At 44.7% G+C, this 15,525-nt stretch overlaps 1 pseudogene; it reads left to right on the top strand.

The window, feature by feature from the left end:
• The first annotated feature begins 11,805 nt into the window (after positions 1-11,805).
• Positions 11,806-11,924, top strand: LOC112483802 (annotated as a pseudogene).
• Positions 11,925-15,525: the final 3,601 nt, after the last annotated feature.

The raw sequence follows: 15,525 nt of genomic DNA, 5'->3' as shown, positions 1-15,525 counted from the left end.
CCTGCTGATCAGCTCGCTGTCGAGTTCCATCCACAGCTGCTGGGTGGTCACACGGGGCCCACGCCCACGGGCCCCACACCCACGGGGCCCCATGTTTGGTTTAATGCTCTGCTGTCTCTGTCTCGAAATTCTTAGTTTTACGCTTGCACTTGTGTTTCATAAGTGAAGTTCAATGGGACAATGGAGCATGCGCATGAGCCGAGGAGATGCATGAAATAAAGAGAAAAGCTTCGTATTTTAGTTCCTTGCACAGCACACCTCCCCTACTTTTTCAACAAGCAGCCCCCTTTTCACTTTGCAAGGGGACCCTAAAATTACGTCGTTGATCTTGATTATATCCATGTTATTTCTAGAGGGCAACACAATTTTTTAAGGTAGGAAAAATCCAGTCTGTCTTGGTCTATTCCCCCACCTTGAAAGAAATGTGGTCTTCTTTTCAGCTAACAACAACTGCCACAGAGCTTAGATTTGATTAAATCGGAAATTAAGGGGAGCAACTTGAAGCAATGAGTTGCTTTTGGAAGGAAAGAAAAATGGAGACGATTCTATTATAAAAAATAATTACTGGAAATGTTAATAAAAGTAGCTTGGAAACTATCGTTGCTGCTTGGAACCTTTTCAAAAAGTTATTGATTGAAATCATATGAAAATATCTACTACAAGTGCACCATGAACTAAAAGAGAATTATTTAGCCCACCTCTTCCCAAGCAAAGAGTAGGGATGAGTGGACATCAACCCAGACTCCTCAAATACGAGAGAGAATCGGCCACTGAATAATTATGTAGATTAATCAAAGGGAAAGTGCATCCTTAATTCTACAACTTTCTAATTTTGAGAAAACTTTATGGACTCACAGGTTAAAGCGAAATAGAGAAATTTTAAGCAAATTACTGAAAAACAAAAGTTAGATGGGTCGTTTGATAAATCATCACATCCAAATTGGGTAATAGTTTCGTCTCATACACACCACTGAGTGCTATTCTCCTCCTTGGCTGGCCCTCCCCTCTTTTCCTGTCTCCGTTATTCTGTAAAAGAGGATATGTGACCTGGGAAGTAAAATCAAACACTCCGAGGGGCCAGACAGACACGAATATGTGAATCAGGCTGACTACAAGGTCACGGAAGAGATGGGACAGTGGGAACTGCGTGTGTCCCTTCTAAAGAGTTGTTTTAAAAAAAAAAAAAAAAGTGGGGCCTGTCTGATCTGGGTTTTCTGAAAAGCAAAGGCCAAGTGCCAGTCATTTGTTAAGAGAAACGCCTACGGGAGAACGTGGGGAAGGCGCACCGCACGCGGAGACCAGGAGCTGAGCCGCGAGGCAGCCTGGCCCGAGCCCAGGGGAGGAGGAAGGGAGGACGTTGGGGCAGATGTCTCCTGGACAGCAGCGCAGCTCTACGGAAAGCTCGGCAGGGCCACTGGGGAGGCCCGAAGCCACTGTCAGAGGCGTCCCATCTCTCCAAGTAACAGACCTGCATCGGTGTCTCACTCTGCCTCGTTAAGGGGAGCATGGCCTCGGCACCACCCAGTGATGGATTTCAGGGCACGACATTGGAGATCTGAGGCCATTCTCATGGCCACCATGGTGCCCAACCAAACACGCCCGAAGGCCGGCAGTTTGAGACTCTTCCTGGGCCCTCGTCAAAGTCATGTTCTTCATTCTTTTGATGTCTCTTCCTCGATGAACCACCTTTCGACATCGACATGTCACTATTGACAAAATGAGAGCTGAGTCACCCGCCACCCAATTCAGAGACATTCAAAGGATTTTTCGTTAAAAAAATGGGCCTTACCCTGCTGGAGACAAACAGATTTTCAAAACGAGCTGTCATGATAGATCTGTCGAAAGTCACTTCAGTTGCCTTCAGGCCAGAAAGTTTAGATCAGGTATTCACTGCTCCATTTCTCCCGAGGGTCACGGTGCCCTGGGCTGAATGTGATTCCACGGTCAGATAAGTAACGAACAGCATTTTTCAAACGAATCAATTTTGTAGCCATCTTTGAAACATAAAGGAAGCTCCCATTGTCTCCCTTTTTATTCAGAAAAATTTTCCCTTTGGGAAACTTCCAGTGATCTCACTGCTCTTCCCAGATACCAGAAACAGCGTCCGTGTTATATTTTGAAAAGTTGGGAGGACAAAAACCTCAGCCCTGCCACACCCGGGCTGTGAAACACCAGCAGCAGAGTTAGCACACAGCGGGACTGGGGGATAATGGCTGCTTTCCCCCAAGGTCGTCTCAAGTTACCAAAATCATTCTGTTGAAGGCTAAAAGGAAATCAAGAAGAAAGGTCCCTGTAAATACAGCACCGGGGAAGAGAACAATAAAAGGGCATTCTTTTAAAAACACAAATGAAATATGAAACACAAAGGAAGATTAACAGCTAAGCCTTCACAGGAAGAACCAGAAGGAGAAAGAAAACTTGACGTGTACAAAGATGCCACCTGAGAAAGCCAAGGGCAGCAGCCTACTGAGGGGGAAGCGACAATCTTCCCCTTCCAAAGAAAGGATCCAATAAAACCCCACGCTCCTAAAATGTGTGGGATGTTTCTGGAAAGAGAGCGGTGGAATACTACTTTGTCAAGAAGTAAATGCGGTGCATAGAAAAATAAAGAACGGGAGACTAATGAGTGAGCAACGCTTTACTGATACTGTTAACCAAGTGGGTAGCTATACTATTCACTCTAAAAGCGAAGGCAGGACATAATCTGAGTGTTGCTTTTCCGGGTCGTTAGTCGGCTACTAGGAAGTCCGAGGATGCTCAAATCCAACACGTCCCCCAACAAACACCCTGCCCTGACATTTTCTTCAAAACGTCAGCCTCGTGTACTCAGGCGCACTCACTGAAAATCTATCCGTTTGGACAACTTCTCTCCTTCACCCTTACGCAGCCCATCACCTAGAGCATCCGTTTTCATTTTCTCTTGAATCCATCTCCTTCTCTTAATGCCAACCTCCATGCTGGTCCAAACGAAGGTCACTTTTGGCCTACTCTCCAGTGATAGCCGTCCAACTGGTCTCCTTGAGTCAACTCTTGGTCCTGACACCCATCATTCTCCAAGGAGCAGCCAGTGTTCTCCTTAAGACTTGAATGGGACCGGGTTGTCCTACTGTAGGCTAAACCTCTCCAATGGCTTCCAGCTCTGCTTTAATTACAAAGATCCGCATCCTCAAGGTGGTCCACAAGATCTGGAAGTATGTACCCCACTTCTCTCTCACATATCCACCCCATCTCCTCGGCCCCTACATCGCAGCAATGCTGGTTCCTTTGGGTTCTTCAATAACTGTGTCTTTCTTGTCTCGGAGCTTTGGCAAAGACTATTTAGTCACTCTGCTTTTGCTCCCTCTCTTCGGCTCCTACCTCCTGCATCTCCTGAAGTTCAGAAGCCATTTCCTCGGATCCTTCCCTAACACACACTCACCTACCCTAACCCAGAATAACTTAGTCATGTTTTCACTTTTTGGAGCAGGGTTACCATTTTAGTGTATTTGTAAGGTGATCTCTGTCTTTGTGTCTAGAATGAGGGCAGGAACAAAGTCTGTTTTCTCAATTCTTTCCCTTGTGGCTAGCCCAGCACCTGGAACATTGATAAATAACTATGTTATGGATGGATGGATGGATGGATGGATGGATGGATGGATGGATGGATGAATAGATGGAAAGATGGATGGATGGATGACTAAGTATAGGAATATTATAAATCTGTAAGCCAAATACATCTTTCCACGGGCAGAAATAAATTTCAAGTGCAGATAGAGGCTAATGGGTAAGTATATCACATTTTCTACACGTCAATTGTTTCGAATAGATAATACCTTTACATGCTTCAAATATAAAAGATATCCACTGATACGATTTATTCCCACCCTGTATCCTTCCACTCCATTCCCACTGCCCTTATGAGGCACCCTACTTTTACTAGTATCTGATATCCTTTGTGTTTCTTTGTGTAGATACAAGCAAATACACGTTCTTATTTTTACTTTCTCTTACACAGAACAGAGCATGGCATGCCATCCACACTGGTGGGCGCCTCGTTGTTGCTGTTGCCATGGCTGCTGCTGTTGTAGTTTGGCTCTAGGTATCTCCAATCTCTCTCCGAACCAGGTCTCTGACCGCTCCTGACTCCTTCGTGCCGCTGCATGAGAGTCCATCGCGTGAATGCGCCATAGTTCATTAACGCTTTCCTTCCTGCCGTTTCCAGTCTTGTGCTCTTTCAAGCAAGACCGCAGTGAGTGACACTGTGCCTGTGTCATTTTGTACACGTCCGGGTATGACTGTAAGATCAATTCCTACAGAAGTGGGATAACTGGGTTGAAGCGTAACTAACTACGCTGGTAATTTTGGTAAATTGTCATCCATCTGCATTTTAAAGTAAAGCCTCATTTTGGAAATGTAAAATTTGGCGGGGCAAGGGAGGACTAAGTTAGGAGTTGGTGGGGTAAGTCTTAGAGCCAGACGTGCCTGGGTTTGAATCTTGGTTCTGTTGTTTATCAATCGTGTCAACACAGGTTAGAGAAGCTCTCTGAGCCTCGGCTTCCTGGCTTGAAACAACTCCCAAGCCCCGTCTTCAGCTGAGACTCTCCTCACTCTCGCACGCTCCACGTCTTTAAATTGCAAATGTACAAAATAAAACTCACAATCTGTCACTTCAAACCGGATTATATCCCTGGACTCTCCAGTCACCCAAGGACATCGAGACCTGAGAGTTTTCTCCTACCTTTACCCACATTTCCAATTCAGTCGCCAAATCCTGATCATTTTTCCTCCCAAATCTTTCTGGAATCTATTTCTTCCTTTATTCCATTTCCATTCGGTCCCAGTACAGGTGTTCGTAGGCCCCCAACTGGCCTTTTACCAAAAGGGGACCAGGCTAGCTCTGGTCTCGTGGCCTTCCAGGACAATCTCCCTAACCAGCCGTAAAGTGATCATTCTAGAATACAAACCAGGCCTCATTTGTCCCTTGATGAATGCCACTTGTTTGTCCTCCACCTTCTGTGGGGCAGGTGCCTAAATAAAGAGCATGGAAACCAGACAAACCACAGTCTTCTCCCAGCCCCACCTCCGGCCGCTCACCTGGCCTCTGGCCACAGCAAACCTGCCTTCCTCTGGGAATGTCTCTCCAGCAACCTTTTCTTTGCACAGGGAACTCTTCCTGTATGCCTTTCATTCACTTATGCATTCAGCAAATATTTTTGAGTGTCTAATATGTGACATTTATCCTTTAACTTAAAAAAAAAAAAAAGGGTGTCTGATATTGAACCCGTAGAAACCTCACCGACGTGACGGACCCCCTGAATTTTCATCTCCCACCTCTGGTCATAGGTATCTTACCAGGTCAATGTCACTCAGCCTTTGCACTGTTGAAAACTGGGGCCAGATAATTCTTGGCTGGGGGTGGGGAGCTGTCCTAAGTACTGTAGTATATGTAGCAGCATCCCCGGACGATTAGCCAAACGAGCTGCACAAATTCTGCACTTCTATTTGTACTTGACTGTGGCCAAACCGTCTTTTCAGCTTCTGACAGCCTCAGCCACTCTTTGGCAGATGGACATCTGAGTTTACGGCAATCCTAAAAGTATGTGCTGAGACAGGAGTTTATCTTGGCAAAATATAAGACAAACAAATATAACAGTTTGGTAAAATATAAGACAAAGGAATAGAGAGAAAGAAAGGGGTAAGAGAGTCTCCCGTTTGCACTGACCATGAGCCAAATTGATTCTGAAGGACTCGGGATATTTTCATTGTACAATGGACTATACTGACTTCACTACAGACACTGCTCTTGAAGCAGCATAAAAATCGACTATATCACATTTTCTCTCGTTTAGGAAAATTGCTCTTTAAAGAAACTGCAATGGATATCTTTATTGCTAAGTGTCAATTTGTGATGTGAATAATCACAACTTACTTTGTTTTATATGTTCAAATCTATTAAAAAAAAATCTTTCAAGAGCATATCTCTGTATTTCATACATTTGAATTTAGGACTCAGCAGCCAAAGAATGCTTCACTTTTGTATTAAATAACTAATGCGATGTGATATAATTCCACAGAGACCAAAAACAGGAACAAAAACAAAAATGCACTTGATGGCTTGAGAGCACATTTGCAAAGCCTGCAAAGTCCCCTTTTCCTGTTAGACCATACCCAAGACAAGGTCACCATTCTATTCTGGTCTTGCATTCAGCAAACCAGTGTTCACGCGGTATTTGAACGCTAAGACAGGGTAAGGTTTAGAGAGTAATCTTTCATTTTAATCTTTCTTGATAATGAGGTTTGACACACATCCAGCTACCTTTGAAGGGTATGATATGAGTGTGTCCCCTTAACTCCCTGATTTGCCAAGGGCCTACAGAGGAACAAGAGAGACAGCTCTGAAGTAGAGACACCCAACACAACGTTAACTCATAATGTGACCATGGAGGGGTTTAGGGTGTTTGGGTTTTTTTTCAATAAAAATATTCTCTCTTCCAAAATGAATCTTTAGACTGGATTAGAAAGGGACTTTCTTAGATATCCAAGCAAACAACTGGCCAATACTAGATTGTCAGCCATCATGGTATAAGAAAATGTCCCTGACAAGCATAAATTGCTTTAGCTTCTTACACTTTTTCCAATTTATTTATTTTCTGGAGTAATATAGGAAAGAAAATTACATAGATGAAAGTTGCATAGGAAAAAAGACCTTGCATACAAAGGTATCTACTAAATGCTTAATGAATGGATGGATGGATGGATGGAAAATGGATGGATGGATGGATGGATGGATGGATGGATGGATGGATGGATGGATGAACATATCTGAGTACGACATGGCACATTACACATTTTTCTGTACCTAGGGTCCTCTCTAACTAGCCAAAACTTTGGTAAGAGCAACTAAACGGTGTCTTTTAATGTCTTTTTAAAAGTAATATAAATGAGTTATCATACTTATTTTTTTAAAAAGACCAAAATGTAGCAAATAAGAAATGGAAGTTCCCAATGCCCTATCCCTTAGAATTTACCTCATTAACAGTTTTCTGCATATTCCTCCAGGCTTTTTCTCGTGCATATATAAAATATATGTACATACTTTTAACAAAATGAGATCATACACTGCACACTGTTCTGTAAATCACTTTTTAAATCTAACTCTCTATTACAGGAAGTTTCCATGTCAGAATATATAGTAAATATACCTCACTGCTTTAAATATTGAAAATTCCATAAGTCACTTCACTAATCCCCTCTAGCTGCAGCAGTTTAATTCTAAGGTAAAAATATAGGAGGTTTTTTTCTTTTCAATAGATACTGCGAAATTTGCCTCTAAAGTATTATACCATCATCAATAGTGAGCATTATTATTATTAGTAATGCTTGTGATCTCATAGAGGAAATTCTGTTTCATTGTTCAGGGCCTCGTCTTCCTTTTGATTAATTTGCCTCTTTGTTCTTTCCGCCCTGGCCTTTTTCCTCTTGTTCTCCAGCAGCGAGATGGTCTTCGTGAATAACTCAGAGGTGGCCGTGTGACTACTTCCAGCCGCTCTGCACATTCCTGGGGAGCAGACAGGCTCCTTAGCCCTGCTGCTCCTGCAGGCAGAGCGACCTGAGTTCAAATCCTGCCTGGTCTCTTCTTCTTCATAGGAACTTTGAAAATGTCCTTAAGTTCTATGAGACTTTAGTTTCCTATTCTGCAAAACTAGGATAAAAATACTTACTTAAAAGTCTTCCTATAATCATAATAACAAATGTAAAGTCCCCAGCACAGTGCTTGGAACAGAATGTGACTTTCGTAAAAGTCAGCTTCTCTTTTTCTCTTGCCCTTTCTTCTAAGGGAGAAACCGACCCCGCTCAGATCTCTGTGGTTTAATTCCATGTCTATTTACCTTGGCCTTTGATGGGGAAAAACCCCATATGTAAGTCTGTGGAGGATATAAACAATCAGATAAACAGTCAAGGAGGCAAAAGGTGCTCTTGGGAAAAACCTAACAGGCTGATTAATAAAATTCGTAAATGCCCGAGAGTTTGATATAAGCCATAAATGCTAAAGAAATCCAAGAAACAGGCTTCTGGGATCTAGGCTATGATTCAGCATGGGGCTGGGGTGGGGGCGGGGCACGGCGGGGAGACAGAAGCTGCCCCAACTTTCCCGAAGGCCAGGTCCCCACTGCCTGGTCGGCCATCCTCTCTAGTCTGTGATGGTCATGAGATTAACATTTGTCCCCACAACAAGAGACATGGAGAGAGATTTCTGGACAGATTCTGTCCACTCTAAGCAGAGACATCATTAGTGACAATACACTGATTCCGGAAGATGTATCAAATATGCTTTTGAATGAATGTACCCACCCAACAAATGACTGTGCAAGGCCTGCTCTGGGTAAGGTACACAGTAGCTACTACAGAGGCTTCACTTGACATTGAAGGCTGGGACTGTGCCTGGTACCACTTTGTTAAGCTTGAACCTGACACGAGCACCAGGCACACGAAGAGTATTTGCAGAATGTCAGTAGAGGACCCCACGGCTCTGAAAACACTGCCTATGAGTACCCCCAAACTTCGAAACGGACGAATCAACACCATATTGAGATCACCACCTCCCGCTGGTTCAACTGCTCACATGGCTGTGGCCCGTACATTCAGTTCCTTCAGGATGTAGCAGAGCTCCAGCCACCATTCCCAAAGGAGAACATGAATTTTGGTGTGACCCTATGATGTTAAATACAAAAAATATATATATATATTATATATATATATATATATATGCATATATATATATAAATATGCAAACTTGCATATGAACATAATATAGCCACTAACCTAAGATTCTAATATCAAATGCTGCGCTTAAAGCCCTTGATAAAAACAAAACAAGTCCTTAGTGCCCAGGGCAAAATACTTGCTTCTGCTTCTTTTCCAAACCCTCTGGGCACATGGAAATTTACAGGAATAGGAAGTGATCGCTCTTCAGGCTTTAAAGTCAACACAAGCCAGCGGTGTGACAAGACACCCCCCAAAAAAAAGAACGAGATCTTAGGATGGAGTAATCGATGCCAGTGTAGTGTCACTAACAAAGGAGGCAACAGACCTCATACGCGACCAGCATAGGGTCCCCCAGTGGTCAGACTGGGGGACGCCTGCCGGAGGTGGCAAGGTGGCGACCAGCATTCTTCCCTAGAACTGGAAAGCAGCGAGGATGTTGGACAGGACGAACACTGGCGTCATCTCCAAATGTCGCGAGACCCTCGGTGAGAGTAAGGCGAGCTAGATTTTTTCAGCGTGGCCAGAGGGCCTCACTGCGAGCAACAGATAAAAGTGACAGGGACACAATTTTCAACCAGACGTGAGGGAGACCTTTTGAACCATCAAAGCTGCTAAAACACTGGAACGGTCTCACGAGGTGGCGAGTGTCCGGTCGCCAACGTATTTTCACGACGAAGTGTCTTTCCACTTTCTCAGCTGCATGGACATTTAAGAGCACAGGACGCCCTGTGGGCTTCGAGTCAGGTTTTGTGGAAAGTGTCCCACAGGACAGAGAGGTTAGGCTGTGCGGCCTCCGATGACTCCATATAAGCTAAACAAAAATTCTTGCTTCCTTGAATAACGTTTTCTCCCACTGCCAAGATCAAGAATTTCGCGGGTCAGATTTTAAATGGGTGCCCTAACCCCATCCTGAACAGTTACAGTCCCTTTCCTGACTGGGGGATCCCATGCTCAGGGGCATTTGTGCGGTTCCTTCCACCTCGAGCCAAAGTCACACCCCTACTCTTGCTAAAAGCTGTTGACTACAAACCTCGTCATTTATAATGCAGAAAGGGAATCATTGATTTTATCCTGATGAGTCATCATCATGCTTTTCTCTTAGATGTACTTAATCGCTGCGTTTGCTCTGAGAATGGAAAGCTTTTCTTTCTATGGGGGGATCTAAATAGCTCTCTAAACAGACACCAGCTGGGCAAACGGGGTGGAGAGTTTGGGGGGGGAGGGCGGAGAGCAACCACACCCACGGCCAAGGCCAGGCGGCCTCTCAGCGCAGGCAGCCAAATTACAAACAGCAACTGAGCGACGCCTTCTGATCTCACGGTAGGACGCTGCCGTTTCTTACGAGAAAGTTCCATCCAGTTTCGTGGTTAGTCGAAAAGCCTGAAAATGATCAATGGACTGCAGAATCGGCCCCCGTGTCCCGTCCACGACCAGAACCAGACGCAGCCCCTGCAGCGGCCATGCGGGCAGGACGTGAGGATGGCAGGGGGCAGCCTGGCAAAGGGCCGTGGCGACATGCTTCCCTGTCCTCCTGTGTCCAGCAGCCTTGCCTTCCCGCCCCGCCTCGCATCGCAGGGCAGGTCTCTGTGCAAGGATCAGGCCTCCCCGGCCACGGCAGAGGGAAGCAGGGTCGTCTGCAGCCTTAAACACGGAAACACAGGCGTCCGTGTCCCTCACGGAGAGCGTGCTCCGCCTCCAGCTCCCAGGGAGAATTCCTGGCTCTGTTTAACCGGAGTGTCGCCCACCCACCATTACATAACTGCCTGAGGCAGGAAGAGACAGAGTGAAAAAAATGAATGAATGAATGAATGAATGAATGGCTCCTGCGAGAGTGCAGACTGTTGAGTCACCTGGTGGCATCCTTCCCTTAAAAAATGTTTTAGGGTTGGGGAGCGTGTGGGTGTGGGAGATATCGCAGCCTCTTCCTGTTCTAGGGGAGCGAGGGCTGGTCGGGGGCTTAGGCTAAGCAGAGAGGTCCCTTGGGGCTGGAGCTGGCAAGAGTATCTCCAGCCCAAAGCACCAGGGGACACTGCAGCAGAGGGAAGGAACAGAAAGGAACAGGGTCTTTTAATACCAAGGCCACTCAGGGTCTGACTTTGGCATGGTCAGCCTCCAGGGTCGGCCACCATGAACTTGGACCCTGTCCCGTTGAGGGCAGGACTGCTCGGCTGCTTACCCCGTGGGAGGAATAACGAAGCCACATGATTCATCGGCATTTTCTCAGCAAGTAAGGTCGATCCCTTCTGCATCCTCGGAGAGCGAGGCTGCCTTGACTGGGCAATGTCGTCACATTCCGAATTCCAAATTACCAGCAACAAACACACTTTTCCTTATTTTCTACTTGTCTTCATACTCCCTACTTCATACTCCATACTTCACACCCCGAACGGACTGCACTGCTTTTGGGCTGGGCCAAGCCCAGGCTACAGAGAACCTTGACTGCGCTAGTAAAGTCGGGTCTATGGGGTCCAGGTCTCAGGTTTAACCATGATAGTAGGCTTTCAAATACAGGGCTTGATGGAAAGAGAACTATTAAACACTCCCCGTGACCTGAAAACTAAAATGCATGCGCATCCCTCCTCCTAGCAGTTGACTCAGGCACAAGTTACACGAGGCCCAGTGCTTTGCTGGAGCAACCAGGAGCTCCCCTTCTGTCTCCAGAGAGAGGAAAGGAGTCAGCCCAAACAATGCGGTGTCGGCTTTTTGTACTTCCTAAAAATGGCATCATCGACTCAACAACAAAAACGAACAGTCCAATTAAAACATGAGCCTCGAGGACCTAAACAGACACTTTGCTCAAGACCTACAGATGGCCAACAGATATATGAAAAGATGCTCGGTTTCACTAAAAATAAGGGAACTTAGTCATTAGTGAAACAGAAATCAAAACAAGCTAGTATTTCACATCCACTAAAATAGCTACCAAAAAAAAAAAAGGAAAAAAACAAGTGTTGGAGAGGATGCGGAAAAAGGGAACCCTCGTACATGGCTGGTTAGAATATAAACTGGTGCAGCCACCAGGGAAAACAGGACAGAGGTTCCTCAAAAAATTAAGAATATGTCTATGGCTATGCTGCCCTGAACAAGCCCGATCCGGTCTGATCTTGGAAGCTAAGCAGGGTCGGGCCTGGTTAGTACTTGGATGGGAGACCACCTAGGAAGACCAGGTGCTGTAGGTGTAAAAAATTTTTAAAAATAAAAATAAATAAGGGATTGTAAGCTGACAAGGTCCTTGCAATCTGTGAGATCAACCAAGGGTTGCCTCACCTAAAAAAAAATAATAATAAATTTAAATGTTTTTAAAAAATTAAGAATAGAATTACCATATGACCCAGCAATCCCTCTTCTGGGTATCTATGCAGGAAATTTGTAAAGATATATGTATCCTGATGTTCATTCCAGCATTATTCACAGTGGCCAAGACGTGGAAACAACTTAAGTATCCTCTAACAAATGATTGGATAAAGAAGCCGTGGTACATATATACAATGGAATACTATTCAGCCATTAAAAAAGATAAAATATTGCCATTTGCAACAACAGGAGTGGACCTTGAGAGTGTCATGCTCAGCAAAATAAGTCAGATGGAAAAGGACAAGAAGCACATGATTTCACTCACGTGGGCTGTAACACAGAAAGCAGCAAACAAACAAAACAAGCAGACAGGCTATCATATGTCAAAGGAAGGTCTGTCGATGGTAGAGAACACTGGTTCCCATGAGTTAGGACAGGCCCACAGATGCCGGCATAATAAGAATGGTAAATAACATTGTATAAGTTTCAGGTGTACAACTTTACAACACAACATTGGTACGTTCTATCGTGTGCATCAGTCCGCATGTGCTCACTAGTTGATCAGACTTAGCCAGGACTTTTCCAGAGTGCCCTGGCCCCGGCCCCACACGACCTGTGCCCAGATGCTCAAGAGAGAAGTTAATTTATTGCTAGGAAGAAAAGAGAAAACTTTCCTCCCCTTGTCTGTGGGCTGAAACCCTGTTCACCCTGCAAAACCTAGTTCAGATATCTCCTCCTCCATGAAGCAGTTCTCAGTCTGAAATACCCTGTTCTATATCCTCCAGATCTTGTATAGAATTATCTGTATGTCAGTAAGTTTGCTTACCACTTACTCTAAGAGCAGTGGATTCTCCGCGCTTGATATTTCTCAGGTATGATGCAAACCCACTGCATGCTTAACATCTCCTTGGCCCCTCTCTACTTCCCCCCGGGGGACTTGGGGGATGGGGCAACCCATGCCAACATGATGCTCATTCAGCTTTCTGTGCCAGGAATACCAAAGTCCTCTGTTTCTGACCCAAGAGTCCGTGTCTTCTGCCAGCGTCCATAAAACAATAACGTGACAATTTATTGACTTCTAAGCAGATTAAGATCCCAGGCCCCTTATAGCTCCTGCACTGAGTCTGTGCTCCGGAGTCTAGCACGGGTCCTGATTAGTGTATGTCAGGAATTTAATCAAGTTGCCTTGACTAGACAAAAGACAGGAATTTTTCTTCTGTGGGTACCATTTGTCCCAGTGTCTCTGGGTGTTACAGATGCCCGTAATACCCACTCCCCAACAACGTCCCCAGACATCACCAACTGTCCTCCTGGAGAGGCATATCGCTCCCCTCCCCCACCACTGAGAACCACCGTATAGCCCCTCCAAAGGGCGGGGCTCAGAGTGGGAAAAGCAAGCAAACGGGCCATAAATAAATTACAGTGTAGCAGAGCTTGAGATTCTAATGCAGTGGAGATATAAAACACTGCACTCACCTGGGTTTTTCACAGCTAACGGTAAACGTGACTGGCTGAGCACCCACAGCACAGGTGCCCAGAGGACCATCAGCTCGCTAGCCCCACGCACACCCCCCCGCATTTCATTGGTAGGAATCTGAGGGACGGGTTGGGTAAGTGGCTCACCCGAGTGGACTAGCTTGGACTTGAAGCCTGACCTATAGGTAGTCGCCAACACTCTTGTTCTAAAGTATTAACTTCATGTTATTATTCCACAAAGAAAGGGGAGACAGCCTGGAACGCATAAGATATGAAATGAGAAATCAAAATTTACCTTAAGGAAAAAAAAAAAAAGTCCAACCTACACACCAATACCAGTCTCCAAAGGGTTAAAAAATACATAACCCTTTAGCTATTTTAAGCGGGCAAACGAGTGCCGGAATCTGTAATAGCATGTTCTCTAATTCTGACATAAAATGCTAAAATACAAGTCCTCATGAGTTGCTCTCTCTTCTGCATAAAAAATTTAAAAAAAATAAAAAAAATAAAAAAAAAAAGCTAATATCCAATCCAGAAAGGAGAAAAGTGCCAAAACCTGTTCTAACAAAGACCGCGCTGAACTTCGACGGAGCACCTTCGCCACCTGGTGGTGAGTGAGAGAACTGCCCCTAAAACACTTAAAGCTGCTGGGTCCTTTGCAAAGAATGCTTTCAACGAGCTGCCACCCAGTTTCCAACTGAGTCAGACACCTGTTGATGTTCCAAATTGACTACTGGCCGATATGACATTTTGGTAACTTAAAGAGCAGAAAAATTACTAATTACCAATGGAATTAAAAAGGTTGAATAACTCCTAAAGAAAAACACTATTTTGACTTTATGTAAAACTTTCCCTGAGAAGCTTACACCTCCCCCCAAATCCTTAATTCTCAGAAATATTTTAAATGCACTATAGCTTTTTGTCTTGGAGGCAGAGGAAGATGGCAAAAAAGGAAGGGGAAAGAGAAGAAATAGAGGAGAGGGAACACCACTGCCATATTCAGTGACAAAAAAATATGATTCCATTTAATATATAAGTTTATTTATTAGTCAAAGATTTAAAGATGTATAAGTCATTTACTCTCAGGAATCCCGAAGAACATCATCTGGAAAAATAAACGATGACTTCTTAGCTGAAATAATAAATTCACTTAAAAGTTAATGCAATTAATGCCCAACACTAAGCTACATCTAGATAACTCATGCTGATAAAAATACCTTTCTCCAATTATTTTGTTTCTAACATAATTATCTCGTGTCTTCATTCCTCAAATCTTTAAACTGTACTCTTCCTCTCTGCAGTAATATCATAGAAAAATCTATAACACAGTTTTATTAATCTGACACGTATTTTATTAGGCACCTACGGTGTACCACGGGATATGGCCGTGACTGGGACATATCCTTGCCCCCATGGGGCTTACACTCTAACGGGAGAGCCAGGTAATCCACAGATTCTATTAAAAAGTGCTAAATAAGCAACATCTGATTTAATTATCACAGATCCATATGAGGAAACTAAGGCTTGAAGAGAGAGAGTGGTGTCTGCCCAAGGACTCAGGAGAGTCAGGGGCAGAAACAGGATTCAAAGTCAGATGTCTTCTCTGAAGCCCAGCTCTTAACACCTGTGTCACCCAGCTACACGTTTTCAACGGCGAAGCAGGCAGTGTGCGCTGAGGGGTCATCTGTGTGGGTCCAAGGGAGGGGACACGACTCAGCCCTGCCCCTGAGAGTTAGAACAGCATCCGTCTGGGGGGATTAGCGCATGCAGCTCCCAGGCCCAAGAGCACACCCAGCCACCCACCGGCATTCATTATGACGAACACATTCTCCCAAACTCAACTCCGACATCCCGGGGGGGGAAAAAATCATTACTAAAAATTATAATTAGATAATTATAATAAAAGTGAAAGTCAACAAAAAGGCGAACATCACCAGTCTACGGCCATGCCACCCTGAACACGCTCCATCCCGTCTGATCTTGGAAGCTAAGCAGGGTTGGGCCTGATTA

The sequence above is a fragment of the Pteropus alecto genome, unplaced genomic scaffold (assembly GCF_000325575.1).
Source record: "Pteropus alecto unplaced genomic scaffold, ASM32557v1 scaffold97, whole genome shotgun sequence".
Lineage (NCBI taxonomy): Eukaryota > Metazoa > Chordata > Mammalia > Chiroptera > Pteropodidae > Pteropus > Pteropus alecto.
This window is presented reverse-complemented; position numbering and strand designations above follow the sequence as displayed.